This window comes from Orbicella faveolata, unplaced genomic scaffold (assembly GCF_042242905.1).
Source record: "Orbicella faveolata isolate gen_17 unplaced genomic scaffold, um_ofav_v1 contig_14, whole genome shotgun sequence".
NCBI classification, from domain to species: Eukaryota; Metazoa; Cnidaria; class Anthozoa; order Scleractinia; family Merulinidae; genus Orbicella; species Orbicella faveolata.
In genome coordinates this window covers 5,055,001-5,070,000 of record NW_028301541.1, presented here as the reverse complement: position 1 = coordinate 5,070,000, position 15,000 = coordinate 5,055,001, and the positions used below count along the sequence as shown (strand labels likewise).

General features: G+C 37.0%; 1 long non-coding RNA gene across 2 annotated transcripts in view; it reads right to left on the bottom strand.

Moving 5' to 3' along the window:
- LOC149113709 (uncharacterized) overlaps positions 1-15,000 on the bottom strand; it is an 18,988-nt gene that overhangs the window by 73 nt on the left and 3,915 nt on the right. The window contains exons 2-5 of one of the 2 annotated variants that reach the window (XR_016206328.1): positions 8,341-8,498; positions 7,834-7,958; positions 5,013-5,106; positions 1-234 (exon numbers count right to left, since the gene is read on the bottom strand). The exon at positions 1-234 is cut by the window's left edge and continues 73 nt beyond it. This is a non-coding gene — a long non-coding RNA (uncharacterized LOC149113709). The remainder of the gene's footprint in view (positions 235-5,012; positions 5,107-7,833; positions 7,959-8,340; positions 8,499-15,000) is intronic. The other variant, XR_016206327.1, reaches the window with a different exon arrangement.

Sequence of the window (15,000 nt, the reverse complement as noted above, 5' to 3'; positions counted from 1 at the left end):
AATAATGTTTGCAACTGTATTGTGTAATTTGAGAGCTCTTCTATTCATAGTGCAAAATAACCATGGCAAAATAGATTGCATGACTGAATTCAATTACTTAGAGCAGAACTTGGCTTATTAATGAGTTTAGTTTAGCTGGTTCACCCAAAAGTTGGATTGCAAAATAAAACACCCAGCCCTTCTAAAGATAACTGCTTGAAGCTTTGGTCCACTTTGTCCCTGTTGGCATCTGATCTGGAAAAGCAAGATGAACTTCTTTCAGTGTCAAGTTAAAAATATAAGATACCTAATTATCTATATTTGTACAGTTAACGGCTCATTAACCGATCTTTTCGAGCCGTTGCTAGGGAAAATTTATTCTCATATAACCTCGTCATTTTTAGTTACTTCAGAGTTGTTTCATGTGTTTTAACTTTTTCATGATCAGCAACACTAGTGATGACTTCATCAGGCCACGCCCATGGTCATGTGACTAATACTGAAAAAACGCAAAGGCTTTTAGGCAAATTACTTTATCGGAATTTTTTTCATTGATTTAATATTTCAATTGAAATCCTCATTACGTTATGCATAGATTTTGTTTCATTTCTAAAAGGTCAGATTTTGAGAGAATTTCAAAATATTAAAAAGTTCGTAATTTTCTGAAAAAAGCATGATTTTCAAAAAGGAATGCATAGCTATGTTTCCAACGTTGGCTTTAATCGCAATCCGTCAAAAAAAGGCTGGATTTAAGGAAAAACCGCGTTTCCTTTAGCATTTAAAGAAACCGGAAGTGCGCCCGATATATATTGGAAGTTACCCTATCAGCGCGTGCGCAATTTACACTACCAGCACACTTCGGTAAGATCAAACAAAGCCACACGGAGTTAGTTTTTCTCTCTCTCTATTGCTCTTGTTTTTCTGTCTTTCTCTTATTTTGTCTTTGCTTGTACTTTTTTTACTTTGCATTTTGCGAAACATAGAGAAAAACATCTAACATGTGAGCGAATTTGGAAGTTATTGAGTTATTTTTATTTTCTGCGCTTAGGCTGCTGTAAGTAACCGGAAGTGAAATTTCACCTCCTTAGCAACGGGCGCGAGCGCGCGCATAAATCGGTTAATAGACCCTTAATGATGAGCAGACCCCAGCAAAAAAAAGAAAATCTCAGATTTCGAGCTCTAAGTCTAGTTTGCCTCCCTTTGCTAAGTTAATAACTACTTATTACCGAGAGTGAGGTCTTTACAGGAAAATCTCACACCTACAATCCTGGTCACAAGTGTTGAGACAGTTTATGGCAGATGACTTCACAGGCAGCCTCTCTTAAGACCAAGACCACGTAAGCCCACCGACCCCCCGACCCCCTGTCAATGATGATAAAAATCTTGAAAACAAAAAAACACCTTGATAATAGCTTCAGAATAGCCACGCTTCAAGAATTGTTTGCCTCCTAGAGCAATCTTCTCCAACTAAAGTGACAATAAGATCGGTATCCATGTCTTATTCCAATAATAACGATTTTTCAGCAATCACATTCGCTTCCAACAGAACTGTCTAACCACTTTCTATTGTCCCTTTTTCCTTTTTAACACCATCCGATCTACTCTTCAGAATAGCTTCATTTTCTTTCAACATTGCTCGGGGGAGGGGGGTCAATTATACTTGCTTCTATTCATCTTTCCCTAAAACGACAAGGACTTAGTGGGTTTCTGCGCGCAAAAGGGGAGGTGTCCCAACAACTTATGGCCACGGTTGTAGACCTTGTCGTATTGACCGAGCTATAGAGAGGTCAATACGGCAAGTCCGAGGTTTGAGATTTTGCCATAAAGACTGAACATTCAAGGTTAATAAGTTGTTTATTATTCGGCTTCTTGCTCTTTCTTTACAGGCCAGTAACCAGTCCATGAGCATTGCGAGAGAATAATGCCCTAGAGCTAGCCAATCAGAACGTGCGTTATATCCGCTACAAACACAAGCCATACATGTATAATACGTAACTATTAAAGGACACCAATGAAGTCCTTTCAAATGCAAATGACATTAATCACTTTTTAATGCTATTCCCCCGCATGAGCCTCAATTGCAAGCTAGTTCCAGTCTGATACTGAGAATGCGAATATGGCTTAAAAAACTAAACTAAAGCATATTCTTTCATTCAACCTGAAAAATTAGGCAGTCAGTCATTCAATCACAGTCAATTGATCGCTTGCTTGCAGTTAATGCTCTCCTATACATATCTGAGACAAGCACTGGTTGAAGTTTACTTATTTGATACTGAAATGGTCAACTGGTCGAAGGAATTAGTCAAACATTGTGTGAAACACAGTGTAATAAGTACGCTGTTAATTAGTCTATCAATAAATCTATCAGTCAGCCAAACATCCAACCAATCAGCCAGTAGCATGCATAGCAATGGTGTAACATTCACCCATTTTTGGGAGCAGAAAAGCAAGTCAAGAACTATCAATGGTCAAGAAGAGGAAATGCTTTTTGGCAGACCACAAGTTTCTAAAAAATGCCCACTGACATTTCACAATTCAATTCATACTGTTAGAGATGGATAACTTGTCAAGAACTTAATGGCACTAAATAATACTTTTTTTCCGAGAACGCATAACAATACCACTTTCAGATTGATTTTATATAACTCTTTCTGTTCGATAGTATTTCCTTTGGGGCTCAAGTATACATGTATATAGAGCTACATTGTATCTCTGCCAATTTGCAGGACAGACCAGTGAAATCTGGTAGGCTAATACTTCCAAAGAAAACACATCTATGGTTATAAAAGAATTCTGTACCCATGGCAACTTACTCTTTTCCAGTCCCCACCCACTTGATTTCAATACATTAGTGATTTTCAGCTCGAAACAACATTAAACAAGGCCACAAACTCAAGCTAACATATTTATATACTTGCTGGATCATGCATATGAGACAAAGCAAATATCAAATGGAACACCAAAGGTGGCCAGAAAAGCCTTTAATATTGGGAAGGTCTGGAACCCAGTATGTTGCCATGGTAACAAAACTGTTCAGCTTGTATTGTGCAACACATTTAGTAGAATCTTACTGCAAAGAATCAAACATTTCTGAAACAAATTTGGCGAGATATCTTTCTTCATAATATTTGATCAATATTTGGTTGAATGTATGACGTCATCACTTGGCTAATTTGCATATTTAAAAACTTGAATATCTCTGGAATGAAAAGAGATATTTGAAAATAGTAAACAGCATTTTTCTTCTCATACAGACTACTTGTTTATGATTTAAAATGGCTTAGTCAGGAAAGATGCGAATTTCGCCATGGTACCACTTTAAAACGTTTTAATCATTATGTTTTGCTAAGAATAAAAAACATTTTAGGTGCTTCTATCAAGTTTTAGTATTCATAACTTCCAATAGCAAATTCACGAATTGGACATTCTGATTGGTTGAAAATGGATTTTCATATATTTTACTATTCATAGCACTAAACAATGAATATATAACATAAGTATGATTTCCAGAGGTGAATACTGTATAAGAATTGGACATTCTGATTGGTCGAAAAGCTCATCATATGACTCTATATTCACCCCGCTAGAGCTTGGTTACTAAGCTCACCATCTTTGCCATCTCGGTAAGTAAACATGGCAGACAGTTGCTGAATGAAGTTTTCATTTATTCGAAAGACATCACTCCAAGTCCAGGATATTTGAAAAGATGGAGAATTTTCAAAATGACTGCTGTCGCCCTTAGACCAAAACTCTTTTCAAAAACTCCTACACAAGGCTTTTAAGGATCATAAATGCAGTGGTTGTGTCAATCGCCAGCAGGTCAGATCAATTGACTGAAATTTATTTTTCTTCAAACTAAAGCTACTCATTTTTAGGTGATGATGACAACCGTGAATGAAGTCGACAACGATAAAACAAAGGTAATGGATGAATTTATTTTTCGTAATGTTTCGCTTGTTTGTTTTATTGCTGAACTCAATGTGTAAATTGACTGGCAATTGATGAACATGTAAGCTTATTATTTAAACTACATGTACGGCTGCATACATGTGTGCACACGAGCAATTGCGTCTCTGTTTTTATGTGTAAGTCCATTATTTTGTAGTCCTTGATATTTACCTCTGAAAATTATACTAAAACAATTATTTGCCTCAGGCTCAGGGAACAGTGGTGAATAATTGTTAATTACTAAATTATGCCACCATTCCCATCTTGGCAAGTAAACAAGGCAGGCATCACCCAACATTTGAAATATTGAAAGCATGGGAAATTTTAAAAGACAAAAAAAATAATGACTGTTTTTAAGAGCTGATAACAAAAGCACAAGATGAATTTCTTTTTCATGGTGTTTCTCTTCTTTATTTTATATTTGCTAATTGCATAAATTGAGATGTTTAAATAATTGATTCAATTGATGACAGGAGCAAAGAGGATTTGCATTTTGATAATAAGAATAAACAAATGACTTTCTTTCTCTTGCTCTGTTTTCTAAAAGAAATGGAAGTCATTTTGTCTGTGTTTCTGTTTTTTTCTGAGAAATTAGGCAATTTTCCTTACTTTTGTGATTCAGTCCACAAATTTAAATATGCTGTAACGCACGTCTTCCTTACATGATTTGCATGAAAATAACTTTCCATGTGTGGAATTTAATGAGGTAAAGTAAGACAATCACAAAGTTATTTGCATCGCGTTGCTTGTTTTAATTTTTTGTGGTCAAATATCAATCCAGAACAGTTTTGTCCAGCGTACTAACAATTATAATAACAGTAATACCAATAAAAAGGTCTTATGGGTGCATTTCAAAAATAATAGCAAGTTACTAACACTGTACAATAATTATTACAGTCAAACTTCTGCTGACTGACAGCTCCCATGGGCGGACACTTAGTAATGGTCCAAGCCATATAACACTGCATCTTTCACCTCCTATACTAAGACACCTCTCTTCAATTTGCATTTTCTGTACCGGAGCTTGTCTGCTTATGAGAGGTTCAACATCGATGTCTGTGGTACTAAGAGTTCAAGATATTTACCTGGTTAGTCAAGATCTGAACATTTTTGGTTTTCCACTGTCCATAAGACTGCTCCACTGTCTGTCAAGGTCTGTTCACTGTCAATCCAGATGCCCTAAAGTGTAATTTATTAACAGAATTTTAGAAAAACATTCTTTTTTTAAATCTGGACCTAGCTGACTTAAGGGCATTTGCACACATTGTTACTGTGCATCCTTTCTGCACATGACATTCAATTCCACTGTCAATCCAGAAGACCTAAAGTGTAATTCATTCACAGAATTTTAGAAAAACATTCTTTTTTTAAATCTGGACCTAGCTGACTTAAGGGTATTTGCACCCACTGTTATTGTGCACATGAAATTCATGTCGCAAAGTAACCCCACATCAAACATCAAGTACGCACACTAAGAAAGTACCCTAAGTACGGTGGAACCTGGATATAGTGAAGGGCCAAGAGACTAGCAAAATATGTTCACTATAACGAGATTTCATTGTAACAAGGTCTATTACTGGGGATTGGCACTGGGTGTGCTAGCCCTGTAAAATTTACTCTCTTGGATGCTCGGTAGACTAAGGGTAGTCCCTCTTTCGCTTAGCCAGTCGAGCAAGCCTGTAAATAAACCGTGAGGGAAAATGGCCATGTGAAATTCTGGGGGCAAGACATGTGTGAAAGGAGAGACTACTGCCTAAGCCAGGGAGTTTGAATTATGCATTGCTCTCACAATGATTAGCTTATGTTAGGAGCATTGTTTCCTAAAAAATCCATGGGGAAGAACACAAAACAAGTAAGCTCCAAGCATGACTGTGAGCATGACATGTGAGCAATGATGGAGTGAGCCACTAGTAGCGCGAACATCAGAAAACGAGCAAAAAGAGAGACTGCAATAGTTTCATACAGCATTTTGGATGCTTCTTTGACAGGTTGCATCATTCAATGACACCTCCACCCTTTTTTAAATATGACGCTCTGGTGTCTAATTTTTAATGTGAATCGATCAAAGCTACATCCAGTAAGAAGTGATGAATGGTTCAACAGATTGCGGCTGAAACCAGACTTATGACCTCCAAAATGTCGTATGATACCATCAATTATTGTGCACAGTCTCTATTTTTGCTCGTCTTCCTATGCCCATGCTACTAGCGGCTCATGGCATCGCCACTTGCACATCACGTTCACAGTGATGCTTGCACACTTACTGGCTTTGCGTTCTTCCCAACGGATTTTCAAGGAAAAGAGAGACTGCTAGAAGTCTAGAGCATTGTCAACATTCAAAATACGTGTGATATCTTGCAGGAATGTTCATCTCGTTCTCCGAAAATAGAAAGCTTTGGAACCAGACCAAATCAACACATTGGAATTGTGTCTCACAGGCCATGATGTTCTTGTGATCCTGCCAACAGGCTGTGGAAAAAGTTAAATTTACCAAGTGTTTAGTTTGGCAAGGCTTTTCGCCTTGAACCGGAATGCAAACGTGTTAGTAATTTCGCCACTCAGCACCAGGTCAACCATATTGTTGAAGAACAATAATTCCATAAATGTGAATTGGCAGAGCATGGCCTTTCAGTTTCTGCCGTCCATTTGACAGATTGAACTGGACTTTCACTTCAAACTGGATATTCACTTAAAACTTTCCACTGCTTTTGGCAAAGTCACCACAATTGGATGATCTCCTATCATGGCTATGTCAAATACATAATGAAGATTCTCGGTTGAAACTTGGCAGTTGAAAATTTTGCAATAACTTTTAAAATTTAAACCAACAGACACGGAAAAAAACCTTACAAGATGCCTCCTTTGCCGTCTTCTTTCAAAACTTCTTAAGGAGTTTCACTTAACGAACCCAGTAACAAAGATATACTTCTCACGGCATGGTTTTGCCCTGCTACTTTAAGAGAAGAGTGATTTTATTCAAGACATCTCCTGGGGCCATTGACAACAGGTGACAATGAGAGGACGTCAAGATAAGGAATCCTATTGGATACGTGTAATGAGATTGAAAATTTACACCAAAAAATCACTCAGCCATGAAAGGTCAAATTCTCTGGCTTATGCAGTAGTCACTCCTTTCGCGCAGCCATTTTTTCCTGCAGTTTTCTTTCGCGTCACACATGTCTGACTAAGCAAAACAGGGACTACTCGTAGTCTAATACTCAGTGACCCCCATTTTTCAATCTGTATACCAATTCCTTTCCTGATTTTATCCAATTTAACAACAACAAAAAAACAGGAAAAAATCAGACTATCTGTGAGAAGTTACAAATATTTCACTTCTTCAATCTGCTCTCGTGTGAGCAGAGTGTCCTTCAAATGTGGATGGGCAAGGTTAATGTTTATTCTTTTTCTAAGCCTATTCTACTTCAAAGAATAACAAGTCATCAGCTCCAAAAGTGTACTTATATACTTAGTTGTGTTGAATTGAGTATGTTTAACTGATCTAAATTTCACTAATGTAGCTTCTTTGTGGCCAATAGTTAAAAGCTAATAGCGTCTTAAAATAACGATAACGTCTAAAAATGGATGCTCATCAACATGCCTTATCTTGAAAATGAGCACGGTGACCCCCATTTTTTTTTGGGGGGGGGGGGGTGGGGTTGCAAAAGTTGATTGGTAAGTTTCAAAAAATCTGTCTGTGGGAACATTTTGGGTGCAAATGCCCTTGATATCCAGTGATTAATTCTTCTTATTTTTTTAAATGAAATCTCTGTCTTGCCTTTTCTCCTTAAATTAATTTTGCTAGTTGTTTCTCCTCACAAAGACACCTGCCTCCCCCCCTTAATACTTACAAAATTAATGTCCAATAGGAAAGCTAACAAGTGGTCATAATGCAAGCATACTCACCTGGTTGGTCAAGGTCTGAACATTTTGGGTTCTCCACTGTCCATCAAGACTTTTTCACTCTCCATGAAGGTTAATGTCCACTATCCATCTAATTAATCTAAAATGAATAAGTATTTTACAAAACACTTTTCATTAATTTAGAGCTGATCTCTAACTATTTAATTTATACAGATGCTGACTAATTTCTCTTGTTAAAATATTCTCCCCTTTTTCTCTACCAGACCACGCTTGTCGCTTGTTGCCTGTCACCAGCCCACTTTTATTTATTGTCCCCACTGGCCGAGAGCCTGAAACAGGCTACAAAATATAATCTCTGTCTTCCTGTTTGTCCTTAAAACAGCTACATGTAGTTTATTCGGAGCACTACATGTATGTACCCAGACCTCTAATAAATAATAATAACCTTTAACCCCCCATCCTCCTTACAACATGCAAATGTCCGGTAAAAAAGCTGACAACTGGTGGTGTCACATGCAAGCATATAGCAAACAGTTTACATATATTTACCTGGTCAGCAGAAAGTGACTGGTTTGGTTTCTTCCAGTTATAAATGTTGCCATGCAGATGTACTCAGTCCATTGTGGTCCATCAACAGTTCTATAGCTCCCTTTCGTCCAATCATTTTCTATGCCCCTTGTCTGGTCTATCCACAGTCTGTCCTTGGTCTGACAAAAAAAATTGTATGAATCAGACATGTATGAAACTTCTACCCTGTTTTGGACTCTGGCATGGCTGTTTGATTTAAGGGCTCATTGCACCGTCTAATCATTAGCCTCCAATGCAGGCACAATTTTATTATTATTAATATTGAGTGAGTGCATGTTGAGTGAGCAAGCAATATTTTGGATTTGAAAAACAGGAGAGACTTGGGCTGGGAGGAATAAAGCATCCTCAAGAGAAGGAATGAGGCTTAAGGACATGAAGACTGCTGCCAGATATACAAATAAAATTACCACTTGCCCAGCACTTGCCTTCAACAAAATGCCCGCACTGCAAGCTACTTACATGTAATCATTTGTGGGAAGAAGGAGTAGCTGTTATTATGATTTTAATACTGGTAATCAATTGATCCTCATAACCAATACTGACAAATGCTGCCCCTTTTATTATCAAGGCACAATCAAACCTCGATTATCCAGACTTTCCTATTATCCAGACATTTTTCTTTTGCTTTTGCAGAAATCATGTCTTGCATACATCAAAAGTGACGTAGTGCATTCAATTCAGGAAAGGCTCAACTGAAGTTGTAAATTTCATGAAGTTACTAGTTTTTTTTTTTTTTTTAATTTTTAGGCACATCCACATCAGTGTTGCCATTATATTGTTATCATTTATAAGTAAATGCTTCACCATACCTTTCCTTAAAAAATTTAAAACACTAACTGGAAATTGATAAAATTTGCAATTATTAAAAGAGAAGCAAGAGAAGTCTGGATGGCCTAATAATATTAATAATTGCATGGATATCAAAAATTATTAAATTTATCAAACTGACAAAGAGGTGTAAATGTAGATGAGATCCAAAGGCCTTCAATGAGAATTTGAGTATTAATGATGACTTCTAGTGGTTAATTCGAATTCAAGAATTGAACATTCTGATTTGACAAAAAGCTTACAGGACTTGCGATCGTAGATTCACTGCACTAGGTGGTGAATATGAAATCTTTTTTACGTTTGGTTACTACGCTATACCACCTCTGCCATCTAGGCAAGTAAATGGAAACATGGCACACAGTTGATTGAATTTCCATTTATTAAAAAGACATCACCGTAAGTCCATATCTTGAAAGCACGGGAAATTTAAAAGATGGCTAACATCGCTCTTACAACATAAAAAGTTTTCAAGAAATGATATTTAAGGGAGGGCTTTTCATTTCATTTAATTTTCCTACTGTATGGCATTTTAGTATAAATCTACTATTACAACATAGCACACACGCTGGTGCTACCTAATTCCTATTGAGCCATCATGGTAGAAATCTCTATTACTAGACATGACATATGCAGTTCCATTCTAGCTGCAAAATTTTCACTGAGTTTAGCTGCGAGTTCCTTTTGTGAAAGTTTCGGCAATGTGAACATCCTTCTGAACAATCCAAACCTTACTTTGAGCCTTTGACTTTTGCCAAGCTACAAAAGATGTTTAGCAGAACTTGAGTATTTAGACTTAGTTTGTCTACATTGTGTAGTTCCAGAAAATATCCATACCTCCCCCATGGAAAGGATTTTTTCTAACACCTCCCCACCCCTCTGGAAATTCCAGATAAGCTTCATACATTTCTTTAATTTTTTGGTCTCATAGAGCCCCCTATCCCCAGGAAATTCCAATTTCTTCTGTGGGGGGAGTATGGATATTTTCTGGAACTGCACATTTTCATTGAGTATTTTTGACTTTGTTTACCTACATTTTCGTTATTTAACAAATTGACGTCAGTCTTTCATGTATCCGTCCTGAACATATTGATCATGCATTTCATCATAACATTGTCAAAGTAGCTGTGGATCCACAAGGTGATAGCCGAGTAGATCCACAGACTACTTTCAATTGACAATGTTATGATGAAATTCATTGTCAATAACAGGATAGACGCGTAAAAAACTGATGTCAATATGTTTTTTACAAGTAACAAATGTTGACATATCCGCTCTTGCTCATTGCGTCAACATCGCATGGATTGTAAATTCATGCATCTGTCTACTTATTGACAATGAAAATTAGCCGATGGGGACCTGGTGCTAGTATTCAGTACTACGAGATTGTTCATTGGTACAGATTAAACAATCCTTTTCTGTATATGGACCAATCACAATCATTGATATATTCTCTGAACATGTTACTTGATCCCCCATATTATTGTAAGAATTTTTTTTCCACTTTTGCAGAAACTGTCATCATTCAGTATAACACTGTTTGACAAAGAATTAACACCTGTGCCTGTTGTTAAAGACTTAGGTGTTCTTCTCGACACATGCCTCAGTTACAACAAACATATCAATAAGACTGCTTCGAACTGCCTCCTTAAATTGAAACGAATTAACAGAATTAAGCATCTCCTGGATAGGAAAACGCTTTTTTGTTGGTAATAAATTAATATTTTTCTAGTAAACTTCAGTATTGTTCAACTGTTTGGAGTAATACCAGCAACAGCAATATTGACAAGTTACAGAAAGTCCAAAATTTCGCTGGAAGAATTATTCTGGAACTGAAAAAATATGACCATATTTCGGATGGGCTGTGATCACTGAAATGGCTTCCTATTAGAGAGAAACTTATTCTAAATGATGCAACTATGATGCACAAATGTATTAACAAACTTGTTCCAGACCATCTTGCTGATATGTTCAAACTACATTCCCAAGTCCATAATAGACAAACTCAATCGTCTGGTGCCTTGGACATACCCTTACGTCGCCTGTCAACAGGGCAGCGCACTTTTGCTTTCAGAGGAGCCAAACTCTGGAACTCTTAGAATAATAATATTAAGTCCTTAAAATGCCCCAAGAATTTTAGGTGTCATTTTGGAAATGTTTTATTAGGTTAATTTTTTCCTTTTTTTTTTTAGATATATAATTTGTAATATTCTTGACATATTTTTTGCAATTACAATATTATTGTACTTATATTCTTAATTAATTTAAATTTAAATTTGTAATTTATACAGGCAAAAACTAACGATAGATAAATCCGACGTTTCGGCGACATCTTGGCGCCATTGTCAAGGGAAACTAATTAAATATGCGATTTCAAGAGTAACTAAGAGTTCAGAGTTTCTAATTTGCATAAGTTAGACAAAGACTTTAGCGCGAACTGAGTCTGATTGTACATTTAAACACGGTCGTAATTGTTTAATGAGTAACATCTCATTAATGAGACAATCAAACTTGTTGTGGCATTTTTTCAACACGCTAAAACAATTGCGAAGGTCATCCGGAATCCTGCCTGCATGTCTATTATCATAGTGATTGCGTACTGACGAGGTCTTGCTTCTATGTCCATCAACGCGTTTGAACAGATGGCCACGGGTGTAACCGACATAACCAGCATTGCACTGGTCACACTTGAAGTTATACGCAACACATTGTTGATCAATGAGCTGAGGCTTAGGTTCACTTGTCAGGAACTCCTGGGCAATCTTGCGGCTCGTAAACACCAGTTGAACACTAGTCTGCAGCTTCACACTGAGATCTTTTAACTGTGTCTTCACGATATTAGCAGACTCCTGGTCTTTAAAGGGTATGACAACCCGAGTAGTGTTTTCTGTCGTAGATCTGGACCGTAATGAGGGCTGGTCAGCGACCTTTAAATTTAGGAAGTCTGTTTTCTCTAAACTGAAATATCCCAAGCACCTTGTTGACTCCACTGTTAAAACCTTCCTAAATTTAAAGGTCGCTGACCAGCCCTCATTACGGTCCAGATCTACGACAGAAAACACTACTCGGGTTGTCATACCCTTTAAAGACCAGGAGTCTGCTAATATCGTGAAGACACAGTTGAAAGATCTCAGTGTGAAGCTGCAGACCAGTGTTCAACTGGTGTTTACGAGCCGCAAGATTGCCCAGGAGTTCCCGACAAGCGAACCTAAGCCTCAGCTCATTGATCAACAATGCGTTGTGTATAACTTCAAGTGTGACCAGTGCGATGCTGGTTATGTCGGTTACACCCGTGGCCATCTGTTCGTACGCGTTGATGGACATAGAAGCAAGACCTCGTCAGTACGCAATCACTATGATAATAGACACGCAGGCAGGATTCCGGATGACCTTCACAATTGTTTTAGCGTGTTGAAAAAATGCCACAACAAGTTTGATTGTCTCATTAATGAGATGTTACTCATTAAACAATTACGACCGTGTTTAAATGTACAATCAGACTCAGTTCGCGCTAAAGTCTTTGTCTAACTTATGCAAATTAGAAACTCTGAACTCTTAGTTACTCTTGAAATCGCATATTTAATTAGTTTCCCTTGACAATGGCACCAAGATGTCGCCGAAACGTCGGATTTATCTATCGTTAGTTTTTGCCTGTATATGTTTATCTAAATCATTGTTGATTAAATTTGTAATTGTAATTGTATTGAGCTGAAAAACCCACTTAGGGAGTATCAATAAAGTTTGTATGTATGTATGTAAGTATCAGAGTGATCTGCTCGATAGTCAATTGTGAGATGTAGTTATTCTTGTTTAACTTGAAACAGACATCCTCATGGATAGGTTAAATCACTGAGTGCTTCTTCACAGGAGAAAAAAAGATCGCACCTTCTAGTAAATATACTAAATGAAACTAGAATGATGAAACAAATCACTTCATATAAATCAAGAGTGAATAATCTAAAAATAATTGTTCATTAGTGGAATTCTAACTAATTCCTTCAAATTAGGATTTTCCATTTAATTCATATTAAGAAGTTTTAAACCCCACATTACACATATGTAGCAATTAAACCAAATAGAGATTGAACTGCTGTTTGAAACTTGCAGCTGTTTTCATGCACCCATAAATTATACTCTGTACATTCAATGAACAATTTTCAGGTTTGAAAGTCACAGAATGGTTCAATTTTCTTTCTCTAGTGTTCTTGTGAATTTAATTATACAGTGGTACCTCTAAATTTTTCTTCAAAACATCAGAGAAACCAGAGAATGTTACCATTATGTGAACAACCTTCAGCCACTGCATACTGTGCCTGCCTCAATTAGCATTGGCTATATGCCCGGTAACATACAGGGTTCTCATTAATTTAGGGAGTACAGGGCTTGTTTCATGATGTAGACGGCTGACACCAATTCGAGTGCCGAAGGGACAAGCCTCTAGGGAGGCCTGGGGACATGCTCTCCCAGAAAATTTGAAATTGAGAGTTTCTGAAATGTTATTTTATGCATTCTCTTAGTGGTATTTCTTTTAAAAAAATTCAATTTTGGAAAAGGTCGAAATGCCAAGAATGTTAAAGGGTTACAAAGACTACAGCGCTGGCATAATTCATCCCAACCCCATGCCCTTTCCCTAGCTAATACCTTCACATGAACAGTCAAGATTCAGTGATTCAAACCTGTGTTTTCTATAAATTACTCTTTACATACAACTTACTCACATAATATTTCATGAAAAGTAGGCAGCTCAGAAATCGAAGTGGCCAGTTTTTTTAGCCCATGGCTGGTACTTAATGAGAACCGTGAACGTAAATTCTATTTTGCAATGCGTAGTTACAGAAAATAACCATACCTCCCCCACGGAAAGGATTTTTTTCTAAGACCCCCCAACCCCACTGGAAATTCCAAAAAAGCTTCCCACATTTCTTTAAATTTTTCGGTCTTACAGAACCCTCCTACATCCAGGAAATTCCAATCCCTTCTGTGGGGGGAGTATGGATATTTTCTGGACCTACACAATTTGTATTGGAAATCAATAATAAATTGTGACTGCAAACTGTAACTATTTTTAAATACAGCTTAAAAGCTCTACCATTTCTATGGGTTAACCCAAGGGGTGACAAATGGTCCTTTAAAAACCATGAGTCTCACAACATTATTGTCAAATTTCACAGGTCTCAGAGTCTCGCTTTTTAGCGGTTATGTGCGTCTTCTATGGAACGCCAGAACTGTCTTATGATACTTTTTTTTATTATATTGGGTGGTTATGTCATTATATTGAGTAGTTATGTTATTATATTCGGTGATTAACTCATTATACTCGGTGCTTATTCCATTATACTCGGTGCTGTCTTCATTATATTCGGTGCTTATTCCATTATATTCGGTGCTTCCCTTGTTATATTCGGTGCTTTCTTCGTTATATTCGGTGCTTTTTCCTTATATTCGGTGCTGTCTTTATTATATTCGGTGCTTATTCCATTATATTCGGTGCTTACTTCATTATATTCGGTGCCTACTTCATTATATTCGGTGCTTACTTCATTATATTCGGTGCTTACTTCATTATATTCGGTGCTTACTTCATTATATTCGGTGCTTACTTCATTATATTCAGTGCTTACTTCATTATATTCGGTCCTTACTTCATTATATTCGGTCCTTACTTCATTATATTCGGTGCTTACTTCATTATATTTGGTGCTTACTTCATTATATTCGGTGCTTACTTCATTATATTCGGTGCTTACTTCATTATATTCGGTGCTTACCTCATTATATTCGGTGCTTACTTCATTA